At 52.4% G+C, this 15,104-nt stretch overlaps 48 non-coding genes and 18 pseudogenes across 48 annotated transcripts; all 66 read left to right on the forward strand.

Moving 5' to 3' along the window:
• Positions 1 to 95: 95 nt before the first annotated feature.
• Positions 96 to 204, forward strand: LOC131112466 (5S ribosomal RNA; annotated as a pseudogene).
• Positions 205 to 316: 112 nt separating this feature from the next.
• On the forward strand, positions 317 to 435 carry LOC131113729 (5S ribosomal RNA). Its single transcript, XR_009121526.1, has one exon. It is a non-coding gene; the product is annotated as a 5S ribosomal RNA (ribosomal RNA).
• Positions 436 to 547: 112 nt separating this feature from the next.
• LOC131118657 (5S ribosomal RNA) lies at positions 548 to 666 on the forward strand. Its single transcript, XR_009125817.1, has one exon. It is a non-coding gene; the product is annotated as a 5S ribosomal RNA (ribosomal RNA).
• Positions 667 to 778: 112 nt separating this feature from the next.
• On the forward strand, positions 779 to 897 carry LOC131118553 (5S ribosomal RNA). The gene has a single exon (XR_009125717.1). It is a non-coding gene; the product is annotated as a 5S ribosomal RNA (ribosomal RNA).
• A 112-nt stretch (positions 898 to 1,009) lies between these two features.
• LOC131117811 (5S ribosomal RNA) lies at positions 1,010 to 1,128 on the forward strand. The gene has a single exon (XR_009125017.1). It is a non-coding gene; the product is annotated as a 5S ribosomal RNA (ribosomal RNA).
• Positions 1,129 to 1,240: 112 nt separating this feature from the next.
• LOC131115747 (5S ribosomal RNA) lies at positions 1,241 to 1,359 on the forward strand. The gene has a single exon (XR_009123019.1). It is a non-coding gene; the product is annotated as a 5S ribosomal RNA (ribosomal RNA).
• A 112-nt stretch (positions 1,360 to 1,471) lies between these two features.
• LOC131118807 (5S ribosomal RNA) lies at positions 1,472 to 1,590 on the forward strand. Its single transcript, XR_009125957.1, has one exon. It is a non-coding gene; the product is annotated as a 5S ribosomal RNA (ribosomal RNA).
• Positions 1,591 to 1,702: 112 nt separating this feature from the next.
• On the forward strand, positions 1,703 to 1,821 carry LOC131117952 (5S ribosomal RNA). The gene has a single exon (XR_009125150.1). It is a non-coding gene; the product is annotated as a 5S ribosomal RNA (ribosomal RNA).
• A 112-nt stretch (positions 1,822 to 1,933) lies between these two features.
• LOC131113270 (5S ribosomal RNA) lies at positions 1,934 to 2,042 on the forward strand (annotated as a pseudogene).
• A 112-nt stretch (positions 2,043 to 2,154) lies between these two features.
• Positions 2,155 to 2,263, forward strand: LOC131113271 (5S ribosomal RNA; annotated as a pseudogene).
• A 112-nt stretch (positions 2,264 to 2,375) lies between these two features.
• Positions 2,376 to 2,494, forward strand: LOC131114503 (5S ribosomal RNA). The gene has a single exon (XR_009121811.1). It is a non-coding gene; the product is annotated as a 5S ribosomal RNA (ribosomal RNA).
• Positions 2,495 to 2,606: 112 nt separating this feature from the next.
• Positions 2,607 to 2,725, forward strand: LOC131118042 (5S ribosomal RNA). The gene has a single exon (XR_009125216.1). It is a non-coding gene; the product is annotated as a 5S ribosomal RNA (ribosomal RNA).
• Positions 2,726 to 2,837: 112 nt separating this feature from the next.
• LOC131112467 (5S ribosomal RNA) lies at positions 2,838 to 2,946 on the forward strand (annotated as a pseudogene).
• Positions 2,947 to 3,058: 112 nt separating this feature from the next.
• On the forward strand, positions 3,059 to 3,177 carry LOC131116061 (5S ribosomal RNA). Its single transcript, XR_009123323.1, has one exon. It is a non-coding gene; the product is annotated as a 5S ribosomal RNA (ribosomal RNA).
• Positions 3,178 to 3,289: 112 nt separating this feature from the next.
• LOC131113844 (5S ribosomal RNA) lies at positions 3,290 to 3,408 on the forward strand. The gene has a single exon (XR_009121539.1). It is a non-coding gene; the product is annotated as a 5S ribosomal RNA (ribosomal RNA).
• Positions 3,409 to 3,520: 112 nt separating this feature from the next.
• LOC131118658 (5S ribosomal RNA) lies at positions 3,521 to 3,639 on the forward strand. Its single transcript, XR_009125818.1, has one exon. It is a non-coding gene; the product is annotated as a 5S ribosomal RNA (ribosomal RNA).
• A 112-nt stretch (positions 3,640 to 3,751) lies between these two features.
• Positions 3,752 to 3,870, forward strand: LOC131118555 (5S ribosomal RNA). The gene has a single exon (XR_009125719.1). It is a non-coding gene; the product is annotated as a 5S ribosomal RNA (ribosomal RNA).
• A 112-nt stretch (positions 3,871 to 3,982) lies between these two features.
• LOC131117363 (5S ribosomal RNA) lies at positions 3,983 to 4,101 on the forward strand. Its single transcript, XR_009124583.1, has one exon. It is a non-coding gene; the product is annotated as a 5S ribosomal RNA (ribosomal RNA).
• A 112-nt stretch (positions 4,102 to 4,213) lies between these two features.
• Positions 4,214 to 4,322, forward strand: LOC131113272 (5S ribosomal RNA; annotated as a pseudogene).
• A 112-nt stretch (positions 4,323 to 4,434) lies between these two features.
• On the forward strand, positions 4,435 to 4,553 carry LOC131115748 (5S ribosomal RNA). Its single transcript, XR_009123020.1, has one exon. It is a non-coding gene; the product is annotated as a 5S ribosomal RNA (ribosomal RNA).
• A 112-nt stretch (positions 4,554 to 4,665) lies between these two features.
• Positions 4,666 to 4,784, forward strand: LOC131118808 (5S ribosomal RNA). Its single transcript, XR_009125958.1, has one exon. It is a non-coding gene; the product is annotated as a 5S ribosomal RNA (ribosomal RNA).
• A 112-nt stretch (positions 4,785 to 4,896) lies between these two features.
• On the forward strand, positions 4,897 to 5,015 carry LOC131117953 (5S ribosomal RNA). The gene has a single exon (XR_009125151.1). It is a non-coding gene; the product is annotated as a 5S ribosomal RNA (ribosomal RNA).
• Positions 5,016 to 5,127: 112 nt separating this feature from the next.
• LOC131113273 (5S ribosomal RNA) lies at positions 5,128 to 5,236 on the forward strand (annotated as a pseudogene).
• A 112-nt stretch (positions 5,237 to 5,348) lies between these two features.
• LOC131116764 (5S ribosomal RNA) lies at positions 5,349 to 5,467 on the forward strand. Its single transcript, XR_009124002.1, has one exon. It is a non-coding gene; the product is annotated as a 5S ribosomal RNA (ribosomal RNA).
• Positions 5,468 to 5,579: 112 nt separating this feature from the next.
• LOC131117364 (5S ribosomal RNA) lies at positions 5,580 to 5,698 on the forward strand. The gene has a single exon (XR_009124584.1). It is a non-coding gene; the product is annotated as a 5S ribosomal RNA (ribosomal RNA).
• Positions 5,699 to 5,810: 112 nt separating this feature from the next.
• LOC131113274 (5S ribosomal RNA) lies at positions 5,811 to 5,919 on the forward strand (annotated as a pseudogene).
• A 112-nt stretch (positions 5,920 to 6,031) lies between these two features.
• LOC131115749 (5S ribosomal RNA) lies at positions 6,032 to 6,150 on the forward strand. Its single transcript, XR_009123021.1, has one exon. It is a non-coding gene; the product is annotated as a 5S ribosomal RNA (ribosomal RNA).
• A 112-nt stretch (positions 6,151 to 6,262) lies between these two features.
• Positions 6,263 to 6,381, forward strand: LOC131118043 (5S ribosomal RNA). Its single transcript, XR_009125217.1, has one exon. It is a non-coding gene; the product is annotated as a 5S ribosomal RNA (ribosomal RNA).
• A 112-nt stretch (positions 6,382 to 6,493) lies between these two features.
• On the forward strand, positions 6,494 to 6,602 carry LOC131113275 (5S ribosomal RNA; annotated as a pseudogene).
• A 112-nt stretch (positions 6,603 to 6,714) lies between these two features.
• LOC131115750 (5S ribosomal RNA) lies at positions 6,715 to 6,833 on the forward strand. The gene has a single exon (XR_009123022.1). It is a non-coding gene; the product is annotated as a 5S ribosomal RNA (ribosomal RNA).
• A 112-nt stretch (positions 6,834 to 6,945) lies between these two features.
• LOC131118809 (5S ribosomal RNA) lies at positions 6,946 to 7,064 on the forward strand. The gene has a single exon (XR_009125959.1). It is a non-coding gene; the product is annotated as a 5S ribosomal RNA (ribosomal RNA).
• A 112-nt stretch (positions 7,065 to 7,176) lies between these two features.
• Positions 7,177 to 7,295, forward strand: LOC131117954 (5S ribosomal RNA). The gene has a single exon (XR_009125152.1). It is a non-coding gene; the product is annotated as a 5S ribosomal RNA (ribosomal RNA).
• Positions 7,296 to 7,407: 112 nt separating this feature from the next.
• Positions 7,408 to 7,516, forward strand: LOC131113276 (5S ribosomal RNA; annotated as a pseudogene).
• Positions 7,517 to 7,628: 112 nt separating this feature from the next.
• LOC131115751 (5S ribosomal RNA) lies at positions 7,629 to 7,747 on the forward strand. Its single transcript, XR_009123023.1, has one exon. It is a non-coding gene; the product is annotated as a 5S ribosomal RNA (ribosomal RNA).
• Positions 7,748 to 7,859: 112 nt separating this feature from the next.
• Positions 7,860 to 7,978, forward strand: LOC131117761 (5S ribosomal RNA). Its single transcript, XR_009124969.1, has one exon. It is a non-coding gene; the product is annotated as a 5S ribosomal RNA (ribosomal RNA).
• A 112-nt stretch (positions 7,979 to 8,090) lies between these two features.
• On the forward strand, positions 8,091 to 8,199 carry LOC131112468 (5S ribosomal RNA; annotated as a pseudogene).
• A 112-nt stretch (positions 8,200 to 8,311) lies between these two features.
• Positions 8,312 to 8,430, forward strand: LOC131113958 (5S ribosomal RNA). The gene has a single exon (XR_009121551.1). It is a non-coding gene; the product is annotated as a 5S ribosomal RNA (ribosomal RNA).
• A 112-nt stretch (positions 8,431 to 8,542) lies between these two features.
• LOC131118660 (5S ribosomal RNA) lies at positions 8,543 to 8,661 on the forward strand. Its single transcript, XR_009125820.1, has one exon. It is a non-coding gene; the product is annotated as a 5S ribosomal RNA (ribosomal RNA).
• Positions 8,662 to 8,773: 112 nt separating this feature from the next.
• LOC131118557 (5S ribosomal RNA) lies at positions 8,774 to 8,892 on the forward strand. Its single transcript, XR_009125720.1, has one exon. It is a non-coding gene; the product is annotated as a 5S ribosomal RNA (ribosomal RNA).
• A 112-nt stretch (positions 8,893 to 9,004) lies between these two features.
• LOC131117365 (5S ribosomal RNA) lies at positions 9,005 to 9,123 on the forward strand. Its single transcript, XR_009124585.1, has one exon. It is a non-coding gene; the product is annotated as a 5S ribosomal RNA (ribosomal RNA).
• Positions 9,124 to 9,235: 112 nt separating this feature from the next.
• Positions 9,236 to 9,344, forward strand: LOC131113277 (5S ribosomal RNA; annotated as a pseudogene).
• A 112-nt stretch (positions 9,345 to 9,456) lies between these two features.
• On the forward strand, positions 9,457 to 9,575 carry LOC131115752 (5S ribosomal RNA). The gene has a single exon (XR_009123024.1). It is a non-coding gene; the product is annotated as a 5S ribosomal RNA (ribosomal RNA).
• Positions 9,576 to 9,687: 112 nt separating this feature from the next.
• On the forward strand, positions 9,688 to 9,806 carry LOC131118811 (5S ribosomal RNA). The gene has a single exon (XR_009125961.1). It is a non-coding gene; the product is annotated as a 5S ribosomal RNA (ribosomal RNA).
• Positions 9,807 to 9,918: 112 nt separating this feature from the next.
• Positions 9,919 to 10,037, forward strand: LOC131117955 (5S ribosomal RNA). The gene has a single exon (XR_009125153.1). It is a non-coding gene; the product is annotated as a 5S ribosomal RNA (ribosomal RNA).
• Positions 10,038 to 10,149: 112 nt separating this feature from the next.
• Positions 10,150 to 10,258, forward strand: LOC131113279 (5S ribosomal RNA; annotated as a pseudogene).
• A 112-nt stretch (positions 10,259 to 10,370) lies between these two features.
• On the forward strand, positions 10,371 to 10,489 carry LOC131115753 (5S ribosomal RNA). Its single transcript, XR_009123025.1, has one exon. It is a non-coding gene; the product is annotated as a 5S ribosomal RNA (ribosomal RNA).
• A 112-nt stretch (positions 10,490 to 10,601) lies between these two features.
• LOC131117763 (5S ribosomal RNA) lies at positions 10,602 to 10,720 on the forward strand. The gene has a single exon (XR_009124971.1). It is a non-coding gene; the product is annotated as a 5S ribosomal RNA (ribosomal RNA).
• A 112-nt stretch (positions 10,721 to 10,832) lies between these two features.
• LOC131112469 (5S ribosomal RNA) lies at positions 10,833 to 10,941 on the forward strand (annotated as a pseudogene).
• Positions 10,942 to 11,053: 112 nt separating this feature from the next.
• On the forward strand, positions 11,054 to 11,172 carry LOC131116073 (5S ribosomal RNA). The gene has a single exon (XR_009123334.1). It is a non-coding gene; the product is annotated as a 5S ribosomal RNA (ribosomal RNA).
• A 112-nt stretch (positions 11,173 to 11,284) lies between these two features.
• On the forward strand, positions 11,285 to 11,393 carry LOC131112470 (5S ribosomal RNA; annotated as a pseudogene).
• A 112-nt stretch (positions 11,394 to 11,505) lies between these two features.
• LOC131115754 (5S ribosomal RNA) lies at positions 11,506 to 11,624 on the forward strand. The gene has a single exon (XR_009123026.1). It is a non-coding gene; the product is annotated as a 5S ribosomal RNA (ribosomal RNA).
• A 112-nt stretch (positions 11,625 to 11,736) lies between these two features.
• LOC131117764 (5S ribosomal RNA) lies at positions 11,737 to 11,855 on the forward strand. The gene has a single exon (XR_009124972.1). It is a non-coding gene; the product is annotated as a 5S ribosomal RNA (ribosomal RNA).
• A 112-nt stretch (positions 11,856 to 11,967) lies between these two features.
• Positions 11,968 to 12,076, forward strand: LOC131112471 (5S ribosomal RNA; annotated as a pseudogene).
• Positions 12,077 to 12,188: 112 nt separating this feature from the next.
• Positions 12,189 to 12,307, forward strand: LOC131114077 (5S ribosomal RNA). The gene has a single exon (XR_009121564.1). It is a non-coding gene; the product is annotated as a 5S ribosomal RNA (ribosomal RNA).
• Positions 12,308 to 12,419: 112 nt separating this feature from the next.
• Positions 12,420 to 12,538, forward strand: LOC131118661 (5S ribosomal RNA). The gene has a single exon (XR_009125821.1). It is a non-coding gene; the product is annotated as a 5S ribosomal RNA (ribosomal RNA).
• A 112-nt stretch (positions 12,539 to 12,650) lies between these two features.
• On the forward strand, positions 12,651 to 12,769 carry LOC131118558 (5S ribosomal RNA). The gene has a single exon (XR_009125721.1). It is a non-coding gene; the product is annotated as a 5S ribosomal RNA (ribosomal RNA).
• Positions 12,770 to 12,881: 112 nt separating this feature from the next.
• On the forward strand, positions 12,882 to 13,000 carry LOC131117367 (5S ribosomal RNA). The gene has a single exon (XR_009124586.1). It is a non-coding gene; the product is annotated as a 5S ribosomal RNA (ribosomal RNA).
• Positions 13,001 to 13,112: 112 nt separating this feature from the next.
• Positions 13,113 to 13,221, forward strand: LOC131113281 (5S ribosomal RNA; annotated as a pseudogene).
• A 112-nt stretch (positions 13,222 to 13,333) lies between these two features.
• LOC131115755 (5S ribosomal RNA) lies at positions 13,334 to 13,452 on the forward strand. Its single transcript, XR_009123027.1, has one exon. It is a non-coding gene; the product is annotated as a 5S ribosomal RNA (ribosomal RNA).
• Positions 13,453 to 13,564: 112 nt separating this feature from the next.
• Positions 13,565 to 13,683, forward strand: LOC131118812 (5S ribosomal RNA). The gene has a single exon (XR_009125962.1). It is a non-coding gene; the product is annotated as a 5S ribosomal RNA (ribosomal RNA).
• A 112-nt stretch (positions 13,684 to 13,795) lies between these two features.
• On the forward strand, positions 13,796 to 13,914 carry LOC131117956 (5S ribosomal RNA). Its single transcript, XR_009125154.1, has one exon. It is a non-coding gene; the product is annotated as a 5S ribosomal RNA (ribosomal RNA).
• Positions 13,915 to 14,026: 112 nt separating this feature from the next.
• On the forward strand, positions 14,027 to 14,135 carry LOC131113282 (5S ribosomal RNA; annotated as a pseudogene).
• Positions 14,136 to 14,247: 112 nt separating this feature from the next.
• LOC131115756 (5S ribosomal RNA) lies at positions 14,248 to 14,366 on the forward strand. Its single transcript, XR_009123028.1, has one exon. It is a non-coding gene; the product is annotated as a 5S ribosomal RNA (ribosomal RNA).
• A 112-nt stretch (positions 14,367 to 14,478) lies between these two features.
• Positions 14,479 to 14,597, forward strand: LOC131117765 (5S ribosomal RNA). Its single transcript, XR_009124973.1, has one exon. It is a non-coding gene; the product is annotated as a 5S ribosomal RNA (ribosomal RNA).
• A 112-nt stretch (positions 14,598 to 14,709) lies between these two features.
• Positions 14,710 to 14,818, forward strand: LOC131112472 (5S ribosomal RNA; annotated as a pseudogene).
• A 112-nt stretch (positions 14,819 to 14,930) lies between these two features.
• Positions 14,931 to 15,049, forward strand: LOC131114193 (5S ribosomal RNA). The gene has a single exon (XR_009121577.1). It is a non-coding gene; the product is annotated as a 5S ribosomal RNA (ribosomal RNA).
• Positions 15,050 to 15,104: the final 55 nt, after the last annotated feature.

Below are 15,104 nucleotides of genomic sequence, written 5' to 3' on the forward strand. Positions count from 1 at the left end.
TTTCCTGACAGCAGAGGGCGCTGTTTGACACTTTTTGCTGGAGTCTAGTTTGGCCTGCGTCGCCTTCAAATAGGATCTTTTCAGTTGATCTGGCAGCTTACGGCCATACTACCCTGAAAACGCCCGATCTCGGACGCTAAGCAGGGGCGGGCCTGGTTAGTACTTGGATGGGAGACCGCCTGGGAATACCAGGTGCTGTAAGCTTTTTATGGTTTCTGCTCTTGACTGACAGCAGAGGGCGCTGTTTGACACTTTTTGCTGGAGTCTAGTTTGGCCTGCGTCGCCTTCAAATAGGATCTTTTCAGTTGCCTTGGCAGCTTACGGCCATACTACCCTGAAAACGCCCGATCTCATCCGATCTCGGAAGCTAAGCAGGGGCGGGCCTGGTTAGTACTTGGATGGGAGACCGCCTGGGAATACCAGGTGCTGTAAGCTTTTTATGGTTTCTGCTCTTGCCTGACAGCAGAGGGCGCTGTTTGACCCTTTTTGCTGGAGTCTAGTTTGGCCTGCGTCACCTTCAAATAGGATCTTTTCAGTTGACCTGGCAGCTTACGGCCATACTACCCTTAAAACGCCTGATCGCGTCCGATCTCGGAAGCTAAGCAGGGGCGGGCCTGGTTAGTGCTTGGATGGGAGACCGCCTGGGAATACCAGGTGCTGTAAGCTTTTTATGGTTTCTGCTCTTTCCTGACAGCAGAGGGCGCTGTTTGACACTTTTTGCTGGAGTCTACTTTGGCCTGCGTCGCCTTCAAATAGGATCTTTTCAGTTGACCTGGCAGCTTACGGACATACTACCCTGAAAAAGCCCGATCTCGTCCGATCTCGGAAGCTAAGCAGGGGCGGACCTGGTTAGTACTTGGATGGGAGACCGCCTGGGAATACCAGGTGCTGTAAGCTTTTTATGGTTTCTGCTCTTGCCTGACAGCAAAAGGCGCTGTTTGACACTTTTTGCCAGAGCCTAGTTTGGCCTGCGTCGCCTTCAAATAGGATCTTTTCAGTTGATCTGGCAGCTTACGGCCATACTATCCTGAAAAAGCCCGATCTCGTCCGATCTCGGAAGCTAAGCAGGGGCGGGCCTGGTTAGTACTTGGATGGGAGACCGCCTGGGAATGCCAGGTGCTGTAAGCTTTATATGGTTTCTGCTCTTGCCTGACAGCAGAGGGCGCTGTTTGACACTTTTTGCTGGAGTCTAGTTTGGCCTGCGTCGCCTTCAAATAGGATCTTTTCATTTGATCTGGCAGCTTACGGCCATACTACCCTGAAAACGCCCGATCTCGTCCGATCTCGGAAGCTAAGCAGGGGCGGGCCTGGTTTGTACTTGGATGGGAGACCGCCTGGGAATACCAGGTGCTGTAAGCTTTTTATGGTTTCTGCTCTTGCCTGACAGCAGAGGGCGCTGTTTGACCCTTTTTGCTGGAGTCTAGTTTGGCCTGCGTCACCTTCAAATAGGATCTTTTCAGTTGACCTGGCAGCTTACGGCCATACTACCCTTAAAACGCCTGATCTCGTCCGATTTCGGAAGCTAAGCAGGGGCGGGCCTGGTTAGTGCTTGGATGGGAGACCGCCTGGGAATACCAGGTGCTGTAAGCTTTTTATGGTTTCTGCTCTTTCCTGACAGCAGAGGGCGCTGTTTGACACTTTTTGCTGGAGTCTAGTTTGGCCTGCGTCGCCTTCAAATAGGATCTTTTCAGTTGACCTGGCAGCTTACGGACATACTACCCTGAAAAAGCCCGATCTCGTCCGATCTCGGAAGCTAAGCAGGGGCGGGCCTGGTTAGTACTTGGATGGGAGACCGCCTGGGAATACCAGGTGCTGTAAGCTTTATATGGTTTCTGCTCTTGCCTGACAGCAGAGGGCGCTGTTTGACACTTTTTGCTGGAGTCTAGTTTGGCCTGCGTCGCCTTCAAATAGGATCTTTTCATTTGATCTGGCAGCTTACGGCCATACTACCCTGAAAACGCCCGATCTCGGACGCTAAGCAGGGGCGGGCCTGGTTGGTACTTGGATGGGAGACCGCCTGGGAATACCAGGTGCTGTAAGCTTTTTATGGTTTCTGCTCTTGCCTGACAGCAGAGGGCGCTGTTTGACCCTTTTTGCTGGAGTCTAGTTTGGCCTGCGTCGCCTTCAAATAGGATCTTTTCAGTTGATCTGGCAGCTTACGGCCATACTACCCTGAAAACGCCCGATCTCGGACGCTAAGCAGGGGCGGGCCTGGTTGGTACTTGGATGGGAGACCGCCTGGGAATACCAGGTGCTGTAAGCTTTTTATGGTTTCTGCTCTTGCCTGACAGCAAAGGGCGCTGTTTGACACTTTTTGCCAGAGTCTAGTTTGGCCTGCGTCACCTTCAAATAGGATCTTTTCAGTTGACCTGGCAGCTTACGGCCATACTACCCTGAAAACGCCCGATCTCGTCCGATCTCGGAAGCTAAGCAGGGGCGGGCCTGGTTAGTACTTGGATGGGAGACCGCCTGGGAATACCAGGTGCTGTAAGCTTTTTATGGTTTCTGCTCTTGCCTGACAGCAGAGGGCGCTGTTTGACCCTTTTTGCTGGAGTCTAGTTTGGCCTGCGTCACCTTCAAATAGGATCTTTTCAGTTGACCTGGCAGCTTACGGCCATACTACCCTTAAAACGCCTGATCTCGTCCGATCTCGGAAGCTAAGCAGGGGCGGGCCTGGTTAGTGCTTGGATGGGAGACCGCCTGGGAATACCAGGTGCTGTAAGCTTTTTATGGTTTCTGCTCTTTCCTGACAGCAGAGGGCGCTGTTTGACACTTTTTGCTGGAGTCTAGTTTGGCCTGCGTCGCCTTCAAATAGGATCTTTTCAGTTGATCTGGCAGCTTACGGCCATACTACCCTGAAAACGCCCGATCTCGGACGCTAAGCAGGGGCGGGCCTGGTTAGTACTTGGATGGGAGACCGCCTGGGAATACCAGGTGCTGTAAGCTTTTTATGGTTTCTGCTCTTGCCTGACAGCAAAGGGCGCTGTTTGACACTTTTTGCTGGAGTCTAGTTTGGCCTGCGTTGCCTTCAAATAGGATCTTTTCAGTTGCCTTGGCAGCTTACAGCCATACTACCCTGAAAACGCCCGATCTCATCCGATCTCGGAAGCTAAGCAGGGGCGGGCCTGGTTAGTACTTGGATGGGAGACCGCCTGGGAATACCAGGTGCTGTAAGCTTTTTATGGTTTCTGCTCTTGACTGACAGCAGAGGGCGCTGTTTGACACTTTTTGCTGGAGTCTAGTTTGGCCTGCGTCGCCTTCAAATAGGATCTTTTCAGTTGCCTTGGCAGCTTACGGCCATACTACCCTGAAAACGCCCGATCTCATCCGATCTCGGAAGCTAAGCAGGGGCGGGCCTGGTTAGTACTTGGATGGGAGACCGCCTGGGAATACCAGGTGCTGTAAGCTTTTTATGGTTTCTGCTCTTGCCTGACAGCAGAGGGCGCTGTTTGACCCTTTTTGCTGGAGTCTAGTTTGGCCTGCGTCACCTTCAAATAGGATCTTTTCAGTTGACCTGGCAGCTTACGGCCATACTACCCTTAAAACGCCTGATCGCGTCCGATCTCGGAAGCTAAGCAGGGGCGGGCCTGGTTAGTGCTTGGATGGGAGACCGCCTGGGAATACCAGGTGCTGTAAGCTTTTTATGGTTTCTGCTCTTTCCTGACAGCAGAGGGCGCTGTTTGACACTTTTTGCTGGAGTCTACTTTGGCCTGCGTCGCCTTCAAATAGGATCTTTTCAGTTGACCTGGCAGCTTACGGACATACTACCCTGAAAAAGCCCGATCTCGTCCGATCTCGGAAGCTAAGCAGGGGCGGACCTGGTTAGTACTTGGATGGGAGACCGCCTGGGAATACCAGGTGCTGTAAGCTTTTTATGGTTTCTGCTCTTGCCTGACAGCAAAAGGCGCTGTTTGACACTTTTTGCCAGAGCCTAGTTTGGCCTGCGTCGCCTTCAAATAGGATCTTTTCAGTTGATCTGGCAGCTTACGGCCATACTATCCTGAAAAAGCCCGATCTCGTCCGATCTCGGAAGCTAAGCAGGGGCGGGCCTGGTTAGTACTTGGATGGGAGACCGCCTGGGAATACCAGGTGCTGTAAGCTTTATATGGTTTCTGCTCTTGCCTGACAGCAGAGGGCGCTGTTTGACACTTTTTGCTGGAGTCTAGTTTGGCCTGCGTCGCCTTCAAATAGGATCTTTTCATTTGATCTGGCAGCTTACGGCCATACTACCCTGAAAACGCCCGATCTCGGACGCTAAGCAGGGGCGGGCCTGGTTGGTACTTGGATGGGAGACCGCCTGGGAATACCAGGTGCTGTAAGCTTTTTATGGTTTCTGCTCTTGCCTGACAGCAAAGGGCGCTGTTTGACACTTTTTGCCAGAGTCTAGTTTGGCCTGCGTAACCTTCAAATAGGATCTTTTCAGTTGACCTGGCAGCTTACGGCCATACTACCCTGAAAACGCCCGATCTCGTCCGATCTCGGAAGCTAAGCAGGGGCGGGCCTGGTTTGTACTTGGATGGGAGACCGCCTGGGAATACCAGGTGCTGTAAGCTTTTTATGGTTTCTGCTCTTGCCTGACAGCAGAGGGCGCTGTTTGACCCTTTTTGCTGGAGTCTAGTTTGGCCTGCGTCACCTTCAAATAGGATCTTTTCAGTTGACCTGGCAGCTTACGGCCATACTACCCTTAAAACGCCTGATCTCGTCCGATTTCGGAAGCTAAGCAGGGGCGGGCCTGGTTAGTGCTTGGATGGGAGACCGCCTGGGAATACCAGGTGCTGTAAGCTTTTTATGGTTTCTGCTCTTTCCTGACAGCAGAGGGCGCTGTTTGACACTTTTTGCTGGAGTCTAGTTTGGCCTGCGTCGCCTTCAAATAGGATCTTTTCAGTTGACCTGGCAGCTTACGGACATACTACCCTGAAAAAGCCCGATCTCGTCCGATCTCGGAAGCTAAGCAGGGGCGGGCCTGGTTAGTACTTGGATGGGAGACCGCCTGGGAATACCAGGTGCTGTAAGCTTTATATGGTTTCTGCTCTTGCCTGACAGCAGAGGGCGCTGTTTGACACTTTTTGCTGGAGTCTAGTTTGGCCTGCGTCGCCTTCAAATAGGATCTTTTCAGTTGATCTGGCAGCTTACGGCCATACTACCCTGAAAACGCCCGATCTCGGACGCTAAGCAGGGGCGGGCCTGGTTGGTACTTGGATGGGAGACCGCCTGGGAATACCAGGTGCTGTAAGCTTTTTATGGTTTCTGCTCTTGCCTGACAGCAGAGGGCGCTGTTTGACACTTTTTGCCAGAGTCTAGTTTGGCCTGCGTAACCTTCAAATAGGATCTTTTCAGTTGACCTGGCAGCTTACGGCCATACTACCCTGAAAACGCCCGATCTCGTCCGATCTCGGAAGCAAAGCAGGGGCGGGCCTGGTTTGTACTTGGATGGGAGACCGCCTGGGAATACCAGGTGCTGTAAGCTTTTTATGGTTTCTGCTCTTGCCTGACAGCAGAGGGCGCTGTTTGACCCTTTTTGCTGGAGCCTAGTTTGGCCTGCGTCGCCTTCAAATAGGATCTTTTCAGTTGATCTGGCAGCTTACGGCCATACTATCCTGAAAAAGCCCGATCTCGTCCGATCTCGGAAGCTAAGCAGGGGCGGGCCTGGTTAGTACTTGGATGGGAGACCGCCTGGGAATACCAGGTGCTGTAAGCTTTATATGGTTTCTGCTCTTGCCTGACAGCAGAGGGCGCTGTTTGACACTTTTTGCTGGAGTCTAGTTTGGCCTGCGTCGCCTTCAAATAGGATCTTTTCATTTGATCTGGCAGCTTACGGCCATACTACCCTGAAAACGCCCGATCTCGGACGCTAAGCAGGGGCGGGCCTGGTTGGTACTTGGATGGGAGACCGCCTGGGAATACCAGGTGCTGTAAGCTTTTTATGGTTTCTGCTCTTGCCTGACAGCAAAGGGCGCTGTTTGACACTTTTTGCCAGAGTCTAGTTTGGCCTGCGTCACCTTCAAATAGGATCTTTTCAGTTGACCTGGCAGCTTACGGCCATACTACCCTGAAAACGCCCGATCTCGTCCGATCTCGGAAGCTAAGCAGGGGCGGGCCTGGTTTGTACTTGGATGGGAGACCGCCTGGGAATACCAGGTGCTGTAAGCTTTTTATGGTTTCTGCTCTTGCCTGACAGCAGAGGGCGCTGTTTGACCCTTTTTGCTGGAGTCTAGTTTGGCCTGCGTCACCTTCAAATAGGATCTTTTCAGTTGACCTGGCAGCTTACGGCCATACTACCCTTAAAACGCCTGATCTCGTCCGATCTCGGAAGCTAAGCAGGGGCGGGCCTGGTTAGTGCTTGGATGGGAGACCGCCTGGGAATACCAGGTGCTGTAAGCTTTATATGGTTTCTGCTCTTGCCTGACAGCAGAGGGCGCTGTTTGACACTTTTTGCTGGAGTCTAGTTTGGCCTGCGTCGCCTTCAAATAGGATCTTTTCATTTGATCTGGCAGCTTACGGCCATACTACCCTGAAAACGCCCGATCTCGGACGCTAAGCAGGGGCGGGCCTGGTTGGTACTTGGATGGGAGACCGCCTGGGAATACCAGGTGCTGTAAGCTTTTTATGGTTTCTGCTCTTGCCTGACAGCAAAGGGCGCTGTTTGACACTTTTTGCCAGAGTCTAGTTTGGCCTGCGTAACCTTCAAATAGGATCTTTTCAGTTGACCTGGCAGCTTACGGCCATACTACCCTGAAAACGCCCGATCTCGTCCGATCTCGGAAGCTAAGCAGGGGCGGGCCTGGTTTGTACTTGGATGGGAGACCGCCTGGGAATACCAGGTGCTGTAAGCTTTTTATGGTTTCTGCTCTTGCCTGACAGCAGAGGGCGCTGTTTGACCCTTTTTGCTGGAGTCTAGTTTGGCCTGCGTCACCTTCAAATAGGATCTTTTCAGTTGACCTGGCAGCTTACGGCCATACTACCCTTAAAACGCCTGATCTCGTCCGATTTCGGAAGCTAAGCAGGGGCGGGCCTGGTTAGTGCTTGGATGGGAGACCGCCTGGGAATACCAGGTGCTGTAAGCTTTTTATGGTTTCTGCTCTTTCCTGACAGCAGAGGGCGCTGTTTGACACTTTTTGCTGGAGTCTAGTTTGGCCTGCGTCGCCTTCAAATAGGATCTTTTCAGTTGACCTGGCAGCTTACGGACATACTACCCTGAAAAAGCCCGATCTCGTCCGATCTCGGAAGCTAAGCAGGGGCGGGCCTGGTTAGTACTTGGATGGGAGACCGCCTGGGAATACCAGGTGCTGTAAGCTTTATATGGTTTCTGCTCTTGCCTGACAGCAGAGGGCGCTGTTTGACACTTTTTGCTGGAGTCTAGTTTGGCCTGCGTCGCCTTCAAATAGGATCTTTTCATTTGATCTGGCAGCTTACGGCCATACTACCCTGAAAACGCCCGATCTCGGACGCTAAGCAGGGGCGGGCCTGGTTGGTACTTGGATGGGAGACCGCCTGGGAATACCAGGTGCTGTAAGCTTTTTATGGTTTCTGCTCTTGCCTGACAGCAAAGGGCGCTGTTTGACACTTTTTGCCAGAGTCTAGTTTGGCCTGCGTCACCTTCAAATAGGATCTTTTCAGTTGACCTGGCAGCTTACGGCCATACTACCCTGAAAACGCCCGATCTCGTCCGATCTCGGAAGCTAAGCAGGGGCGGGCCTGGTTTGTACTTGGATGGGAGACCGCCTGGGAATACCAGGTGCTGTAAGCTTTTTATGGTTTCTGCTCTTGCCTGACAGCAGAGGGCGCTGTTTGACCCTTTTTGCTGGAGTCTAGTTTGGCCTGCGTCACCTTCAAATAGGATCTTTTCAGTTGACCTGGCAGCTTACGGCCATACTACCCTTAAAACGCCTGATCTCATCCGATCTCGGAAGCTAAGCAGGGGCGGGCCTGGTTAGTGCTTGGATGGGAGACCGCCTGGGAATACCAGGTGCTGTAAGCTTTTTATGGTTTCTGCTCTTTCCTGACAGCAGAGGGCGCTGTTTGACACTTTTTGCTGGAGTCTAGTTTGGCCTGCGTCGCCTTCAAATAGGATCTTTTCAGTTGATCTGGCAGCTTACGGCCATACTACCCTGAAAACGCCCGATCTCGGACGCTAAGCAGGGGCGGGCCTGGTTAGTACTTGGATGGGAGACCGCCTGGGAATACCAGGTGCTGTAAGCTTTTTATGGTTTCTGCTCTTGACTGACAGCAGAGGGCGCTGTTTGACACTTTTTGCTGGAGTCTAGTTTGGCCTGCGTCGCCTTCAAATAGGATCTTTTCAGTTGCCTTGGCAGCTTACGGCCATACTACCCTGAAAACGCCCGATCTCATCCGATCTCGGAAGCTAAGCAGGGGCGGGCCTGGTTAGTACTTGGATGGGAGACCGCCTGGGAATACCAGGTGCTGTAAGCTTTTTATGGTTTCTGCTCTTGCCTGACAGCAGAGGGCGCTGTTTGACCCTTTTTGCTGGAGTCTAGTTTGGCCTGCGTCACCTTCAAATAGGATCTTTTCAGTTGACCTGGCAGCTTACGGCCATACTACCCTTAAAACGCCTGATCGCGTCCGATCTCGGAAGCTAAGCAGGGGCGGGCCTGGTTAGTGCTTGGATGGGAGACCGCCTGGGAATACCAGGTGCTGTAAGCTTTTTATGGTTTCTGCTCTTTCCTGACAGCAGAGGGCGCTGTTTGACACTTTTTGCTGGAGTCTACTTTGGCCTGCGTCGCCTTCAAATAGGATCTTTTCAGTTGACCTGGCAGCTTACGGACATACTACCCTGAAAAAGCCCGATCTCGTCCGATCTCGGAAGCTAAGCAGGGGCGGACCTGGTTAGTACTTGGATGGGAGACCGCCTGGGAATACCAGGTGCTGTAAGCTTTTTATGGTTTCTGCTCTTGCCTGACAGCAAAAGGCGCTGTTTGACACTTTTTGCCAGAGCCTAGTTTGGCCTGCGTCGCCTTCAAATAGGATCTTTTCAGTTGATCTGGCAGCTTACGGCCATACTATCCTGAAAAAGCCCGATCTCGTCCGATCTCGGAAGCTAAGCAGGGGCGGGCCTGGTTAGTACTTGGATGGGAGACCGCCTGGGAATACCAGGTGCTGTAAGCTTTATATGGTTTCTGCTCTTGCCTGACAGCAGAGGGCGCTGTTTGACACTTTTTGCTGGAGTCTAGTTTGGCCTGCGTCGCCTTCAAATAGGATCTTTTCATTTGATCTGGCAGCTTACGGCCATACTACCCTGAAAACGCCCGATCTCGGACGCTAAGCAGGGGCGGGCCTGGTTGGTACTTGGATGGGAGACCGCCTGGGAATACCAGGTGCTGTAAGCTTTTTATGGTTTCTGCTCTTGCCTGACAGCAAAGGGCGCTGTTTGACACTTTTTGCCAGAGTCTAGTTTGGCCTGCGTAACCTTCAAATAGGATCTTTTCAGTTGACCTGGCAGCTTACGGCCATACTACCCTGAAAACGCCCGATCTCGTCCGATCTCGGAAGCTAAGCAGGGGCGGGCCTGGTTTGTACTTGGATGGGAGACCGCCTGGGAATACCAGGTGCTGTAAGCTTTTTATGGTTTCTGCTCTTGCCTGACAGCAGAGGGCGCTGTTTGACCCTTTTTGCTGGAGTCTAGTTTGGCCTGCGTCACCTTCAAATAGGATCTTTTCAGTTGACCTGGCAGCTTACGGCCATACTACCCTTAAAACGCCTGATCTCGTCCGATTTCGGAAGCTAAGCAGGGGCGGGCCTGGTTAGTGCTTGGATGGGAGACCGCCTGGGAATACCAGGTGCTGTAAGCTTTTTATGGTTTCTGCTCTTTCCTGACAGCAGAGGGCGCTGTTTGACACTTTTTGCTGGAGTCTAGTTTGGCCTGCGTCGCCTTCAAATAGGATCTTTTCAGTTGACCTGGCAGCTTACGGACATACTACCCTGAAAAAGCCCGATCTCGTCCGATCTCGGAAGCTAAGCAGGGGCGGGCCTGGTTAGTACTTGGATGGGAGACCGCCTGGGAATACCAGGTGCTGTAAGCTTTATATGGTTTCTGCTCTTGCCTGACAGCAGAGGGCGCTGTTTGACACTTTTTGCTGGAGTCTAGTTTGGCCTGCGTCGCCTTCAAATAGGATCTTTTCATTTGATCTGGCAGCTTACGGCCATACTACCCTGAAAACGCCCGATCTCGGACGCTAAGCAGGGGCGGGCCTGGTTGGTACTTGGATGGGAGACCGCCTGGGAATACCAGGTGCTGTAAGCTTTTTATGGTTTCTGCTCTTGCCTGACAGCAAAGGGCGCTGTTTGACACTTTTTGCCAGAGTCTAGTTTGGCCTGCGTCACCTTCAAATAGGATCTTTTCAGTTGACCTGGCAGCTTACGGCCATACTACCCTGAAAACGCCCGATCTCGTCCGATCTCGGAAGCTAAGCAGGGGCGGGCCTGGTTTGTACTTGGATGGGAGACCGCCTGGGAATACCAGGTGCTGTAAGCTTTTTATGGTTTCTGCTCTTGCCTGACAGCAGAGGGCGCTGTTTGAACCTTTTTGCTGGAGTCTAGTTTGGCCTGCGTCACCTTCAAATAGGATCTTTTCAGTTGACCTGGCAGCTTACGGCCATACTACCCTTAAAACGCCTGATCTCATCCGATCTCGGAAGCTAAGCAGGGGCGGGCCTGGTTAGTGCTTGGATGGGAGACCGCCTGGGAATACCAGGTGCTGTAAGCTTTTTATGGTTTCTGCTCTTTCCTGACAGCAGAGGGCGCTGTTTGACACTTTTTGCTGGAGTCTAGTTTGGCCTGCGTCGCCTTCAAATAGGATCTTTTCATTTGATCTGGCAGCTTACGGCCATACTACCCTGAAAACGCCCGATCTCGGACGCTAAGCAGGGGCGGGCCTGGTTAGTACTTGGATGGGAGACCGCCTGGGAATACCAGGTGCTGTAAGCTTTTTATGGTTTCTGCTCTTGCCTGACAGCAAAGGGCGCTGTTTGACACTTTTTGCTGGAGTCTAGTTTGGCCTGCGTCGCCTTCAAATAGGATCTTTTCAGTTGCCTTGGCAGCTTACAGCCATACTACCCTGAAAACGCCCGATCTCATCCGATCTCGGAAGCTAAGCAGGGGCGGGCCTGGTTAGTACTTGGATGGGAGACCGCCTGGGAATACCAGGTGCTGTAAGCTTTTTATGGTTTCTGCTCTTGCCTGACAGCAGAGGGCGCTGTTTGACACTTTTTGCTGGAGTCTAGTTTGGCCTGCGTCGCCTTCAAATAGGATCTTTTCAGTTGATCTGGCAGCTTACGGCCATACTACCCTGAAAACGCCCGATCTCGGACGCTAAGCAGGGGCGGGCCTGGTTAGTACTTGGATGGGAGACCGCCTGGGAATACCAGGTGCTGTAAGCTTTTTATGGTTTCTGCTCTTGCCTGACAGCAAAGGGCGCTGTTTGACACTTTTTGCCAGAGTCTAGTTTGGCCTGCGTCACCTTCAAATAGGATCTTTTCAGTTGACCTGGCAGCTTACGGCCATACTACCCTGAAAACGCCCGATCTCGTCCGATCTCGGAAGCTAAGCAGGGGCGGGCCTGGTTTGTACTTGGATGGGAGACCGCCTGGGAATACCAGGTGCTGTAAGCTTTTTATGGTTTCTGCTCTTGCCTGACAGCAGAGGGCGCTGTTTGACCCTTTTTGCTGGAGTCTAGTTTGGCCTGCGTCACCTTCAAATAGGATCTTTTCAGTTGACCTGGCAGCTTACGGCCATACTACCCTTAAAACGCCTGATCTCATCCGATCTCGGAAGCTAAGCAGGGGCGGGCCTGGTTAGTGCTTGGATGGGAGACCGCCTGGGAATACCAGGTGCTGTAAGCTTTTTATGGTTTCTGCTCTTTCCTGACAGCAGAGGGCGCTGTTTGACACTTTTTGCTGGAGTCTAGTTTGGCCTGCGTCGCCTTCAAATAGGATCTTTTCAGTTGATCTGGCAGCTTACGGCCATACTACCCTGAAAACGCCCGATCTCGGACGCTAAGCAGGGGCGGGCCTGGTTAGTACTTGGATGGGAGACCGCCTGGGAATACCAGGTGCTGTAAGCTTTTTATGGTTTCTGCTCTTGACTGACAGCAGAGGGCGCTGTTTGACACTTTTTGCTGGAGTCTAGTTTGGCCTGCGTCGCCTTCAAATAGGATCTTTTCAGTTGCCTTGGCAGCTTACGGCCATACTACCCTGAAAACGCCCGATCTCATCCGATCTCGGAAGCTAAGCAGGGGCGGGCCTGGTTAGTACTTGGATGGGAGACCGCCTGGGAATACCAGGTGCTGTAAGCTTTTTATGGTTTCTGCTCTTGCCTGACTGCAGAGGGCGCTGTTTGACCCTTTTTGCTGGAGTCTAGTTTGGCCTGCGTCACCTTCAAATAGGATCTTTTCAGTTGACCTGGCAGCTTACGGCCATACTACCCTTAAAACGCCTGATCGCGTCCGATCTCGGAAGCTAAGCAGGGGCGGGCCTGGTTAGTGCTTGGATGGGAGACCGCCTGGGAATACCAGGTGCTGTAAGCTTTTTATGGTTTCTGCTCTTTCCTGACAGCAGAGGGCGCTGTTTGACACTTTTTGCTGGAGTCTACTTTGGCCTGCGTCGCCTTCAAATAGGATCTTTTCAGTTGACCTGGCAGCTTACGGACATACTACCCTGAAAAAGCCCGATCTCGTCCGATCTCGGAAGCTAAGCAGGGGCGGACCTGGTTAGTACTTGGATGGGAGACCGCCTGGGAATACCAGGTGCTGTAAGCTTTTTATGGTTTCTGCTCTTGCCTGACAGCAAAAGGCGCTGTTTGACACTTTTTGCCAGAGCCTAGTTTGGCCTGTGTCGCCTTCAAATAGGATCTTTTCAGTTGATCTGGCAGCTTACGGCCATACTATCCTGAAAAAGCCCGATCTCGTCCGATCTCGGAAGCTAAGCAGGGGCGGGCCTGGTTAGTACTTGGATGGGAGACCGCCTGGGAATACCAGGTGCTGTAAGCTTTATATGGTTTCTGCTCTTGCCTGACAGCAGAGGGCGCTGTTTGACACTTTTTGCTGGAGTCTAGTTTGGCCTGCGTCGCCTTCAAATAGGATCTTTTCATTTGATCTGGCAGCTTACGGCCATACTACCCTGAAAACGCCCGATCTCGGACGCTAAGCAGGGGCGGGCCTGGTTGGTACTTGGATGGGAGACCGCCTGGGAATACCAGGTGCTGTAAGCTTTTTATGGTTTCTGCTCTTGCCTGACAGCAAAGGGCGCTGTTTGACACTTTTTGCCAGAGTCTAGTTTGGCCTGCGTAACCTTCAAATAGGATCTTTTCAGTTGACCTGGCAGCTTACGGCCATACTACCCTGAAAACGCCCGATCTCGTCCGATCTCGGAAGCTAAGCAGGGGCGGGCCTGGTTTGTACTTGGATGGGAGACCGCCTGGGAATACCAGGTGCTGTAAGCTTTTTATGGTTTCTGCTCTTGCCTGACAGCAGAGGGCGCTGTTTGACCCTTTTTGCTGGAGTCTAGTTTGGCCTGCGTCACCTTCAAATAGGATCTTTTCAGTTGACCTGGCAGCTTACGGCCATACTACCCTTAAAACGCCTGATCTCGTCCGATTTCGGAAGCTAAGCAGGGGCGGGCCTGGTTAGTGCTTGGATGGGAGACCGCCTGGGAATACCAGGTGCTGTAAGCTTTTTATGGTTTCTGCTCTTTCCTGACAGCAGAGGGCGCTGTTTGACACTTTTTGCTGGAGTCTAGTTTGGCCTGCGTCGCCTTCAAATAGGATCTTTTCAGTTGACCTGGCAGCTTACGGACATACTACCCTGAAAAAGCCCGATCTCGTCCGATCTCGGAAGCTAAGCAGGGGCGGGCCTGGTTAGTACTTGGATGGGAGACCGCCTGGGAATACCAGGTGCTGTAAGCTTTATATGGTTTCTGCTCTTGCCTGACAGCAGAGGGCGCTGTTTGACACTTTTTGCTGGAGTCTAGTTTGGCCTGCGTCGCCTTCAAATAGGATCTTTTCATTTGATCTGGCAGCTTACGGCCATACTACCCTGAAAACGCCCGATCTCGGACGCTAAGCAGGGGCGGGCCTGGTTGGTACTTGGATGGGAGACCGCCTGGGAATACCAGGTGCTGTAAGCTTTTTATGGTTTCTGCTCTTGCCTGACAGCAAAGGGCGCTGTTTGACACTTTTTGCCAGAGTCTAGTTTGGCCTGCGTCACCTTCAAATAGGATCTTTTCAGTTGACCTGGCAGCTTACGGCCATACTACCCTGAAAACGCCCGATCTCGTCCGATCTCGGAAGCTAAGCAGGGGCGGGCCTGGTTTGTACTTGGATGGGAGACCGCCTGGGAATACCAGGTGCTGTAAGCTTTTTATGGTTTCTGCTCTTGCCTGACAGCAGAGGGCGCTGTTTGACCCTTTTTGCTGGAGTCTAGTTTGGCCTGCGTCACCTTCAAATAGGATCTTTTCAGTTGACCTGGCAGCTTACGGCCATACTACCCTTAAAACGCCTGATCTCATCCGATCTCGGAAGCTAAGCAGGGGCGGGCCTGGTTAGTGCTTGGATGGGAGACCGCCTGGGAATACCAGGTGCTGTAAGCTTTTTATGGTTTCTGCTCTTTCCTGACAGCAGAGGGCGCTGTTTGACACTTTTTGCTGGAGTCTAGTTTGGCCTGCGTCGCCTTCAAATAGGATCTTTTCAGTTGATCTGGCAGCTTACGGCCATACTACCCTGAAAACGCCCGATCTCGGACGCTAAGCAGGGGCGGGCCTGGTTAGTACTTGGATGGGAGACCGCCTGGGAATACCAGGTGCTGTAAGCTTTTTATGGTTTCTGCTCTTGACTGACAGCAGAGGGCGCTGTTTGACACTTTTTGCTGGAGTCTAGTTTGGCCTGCGTCGCCTTCAAATAGGATCTTTTCAGTTGCCTTGGCAGCTTACGGCCATACTACCCTGAAAACGCCCGATCTCATCCGATCTCGGAAGCTAAGCAGGGGCGGGCCTGGTTAGTACTTGGATGGGAGACCGCCTGGGAATACCAGGTGCTGTAAGCTTTTTATGGTTTCTGCTCTTGCCTGACAGCAGAGGGCGCTGTTTGACCCTTTTTGC

The sequence above is a fragment of the Doryrhamphus excisus genome, unplaced genomic scaffold, assembly GCF_030265055.1.
Source record: "Doryrhamphus excisus isolate RoL2022-K1 unplaced genomic scaffold, RoL_Dexc_1.0 HiC_scaffold_25, whole genome shotgun sequence".
Classification (NCBI taxonomy): Eukaryota; Metazoa; Chordata; class Actinopteri; order Syngnathiformes; family Syngnathidae; genus Doryrhamphus; species Doryrhamphus excisus.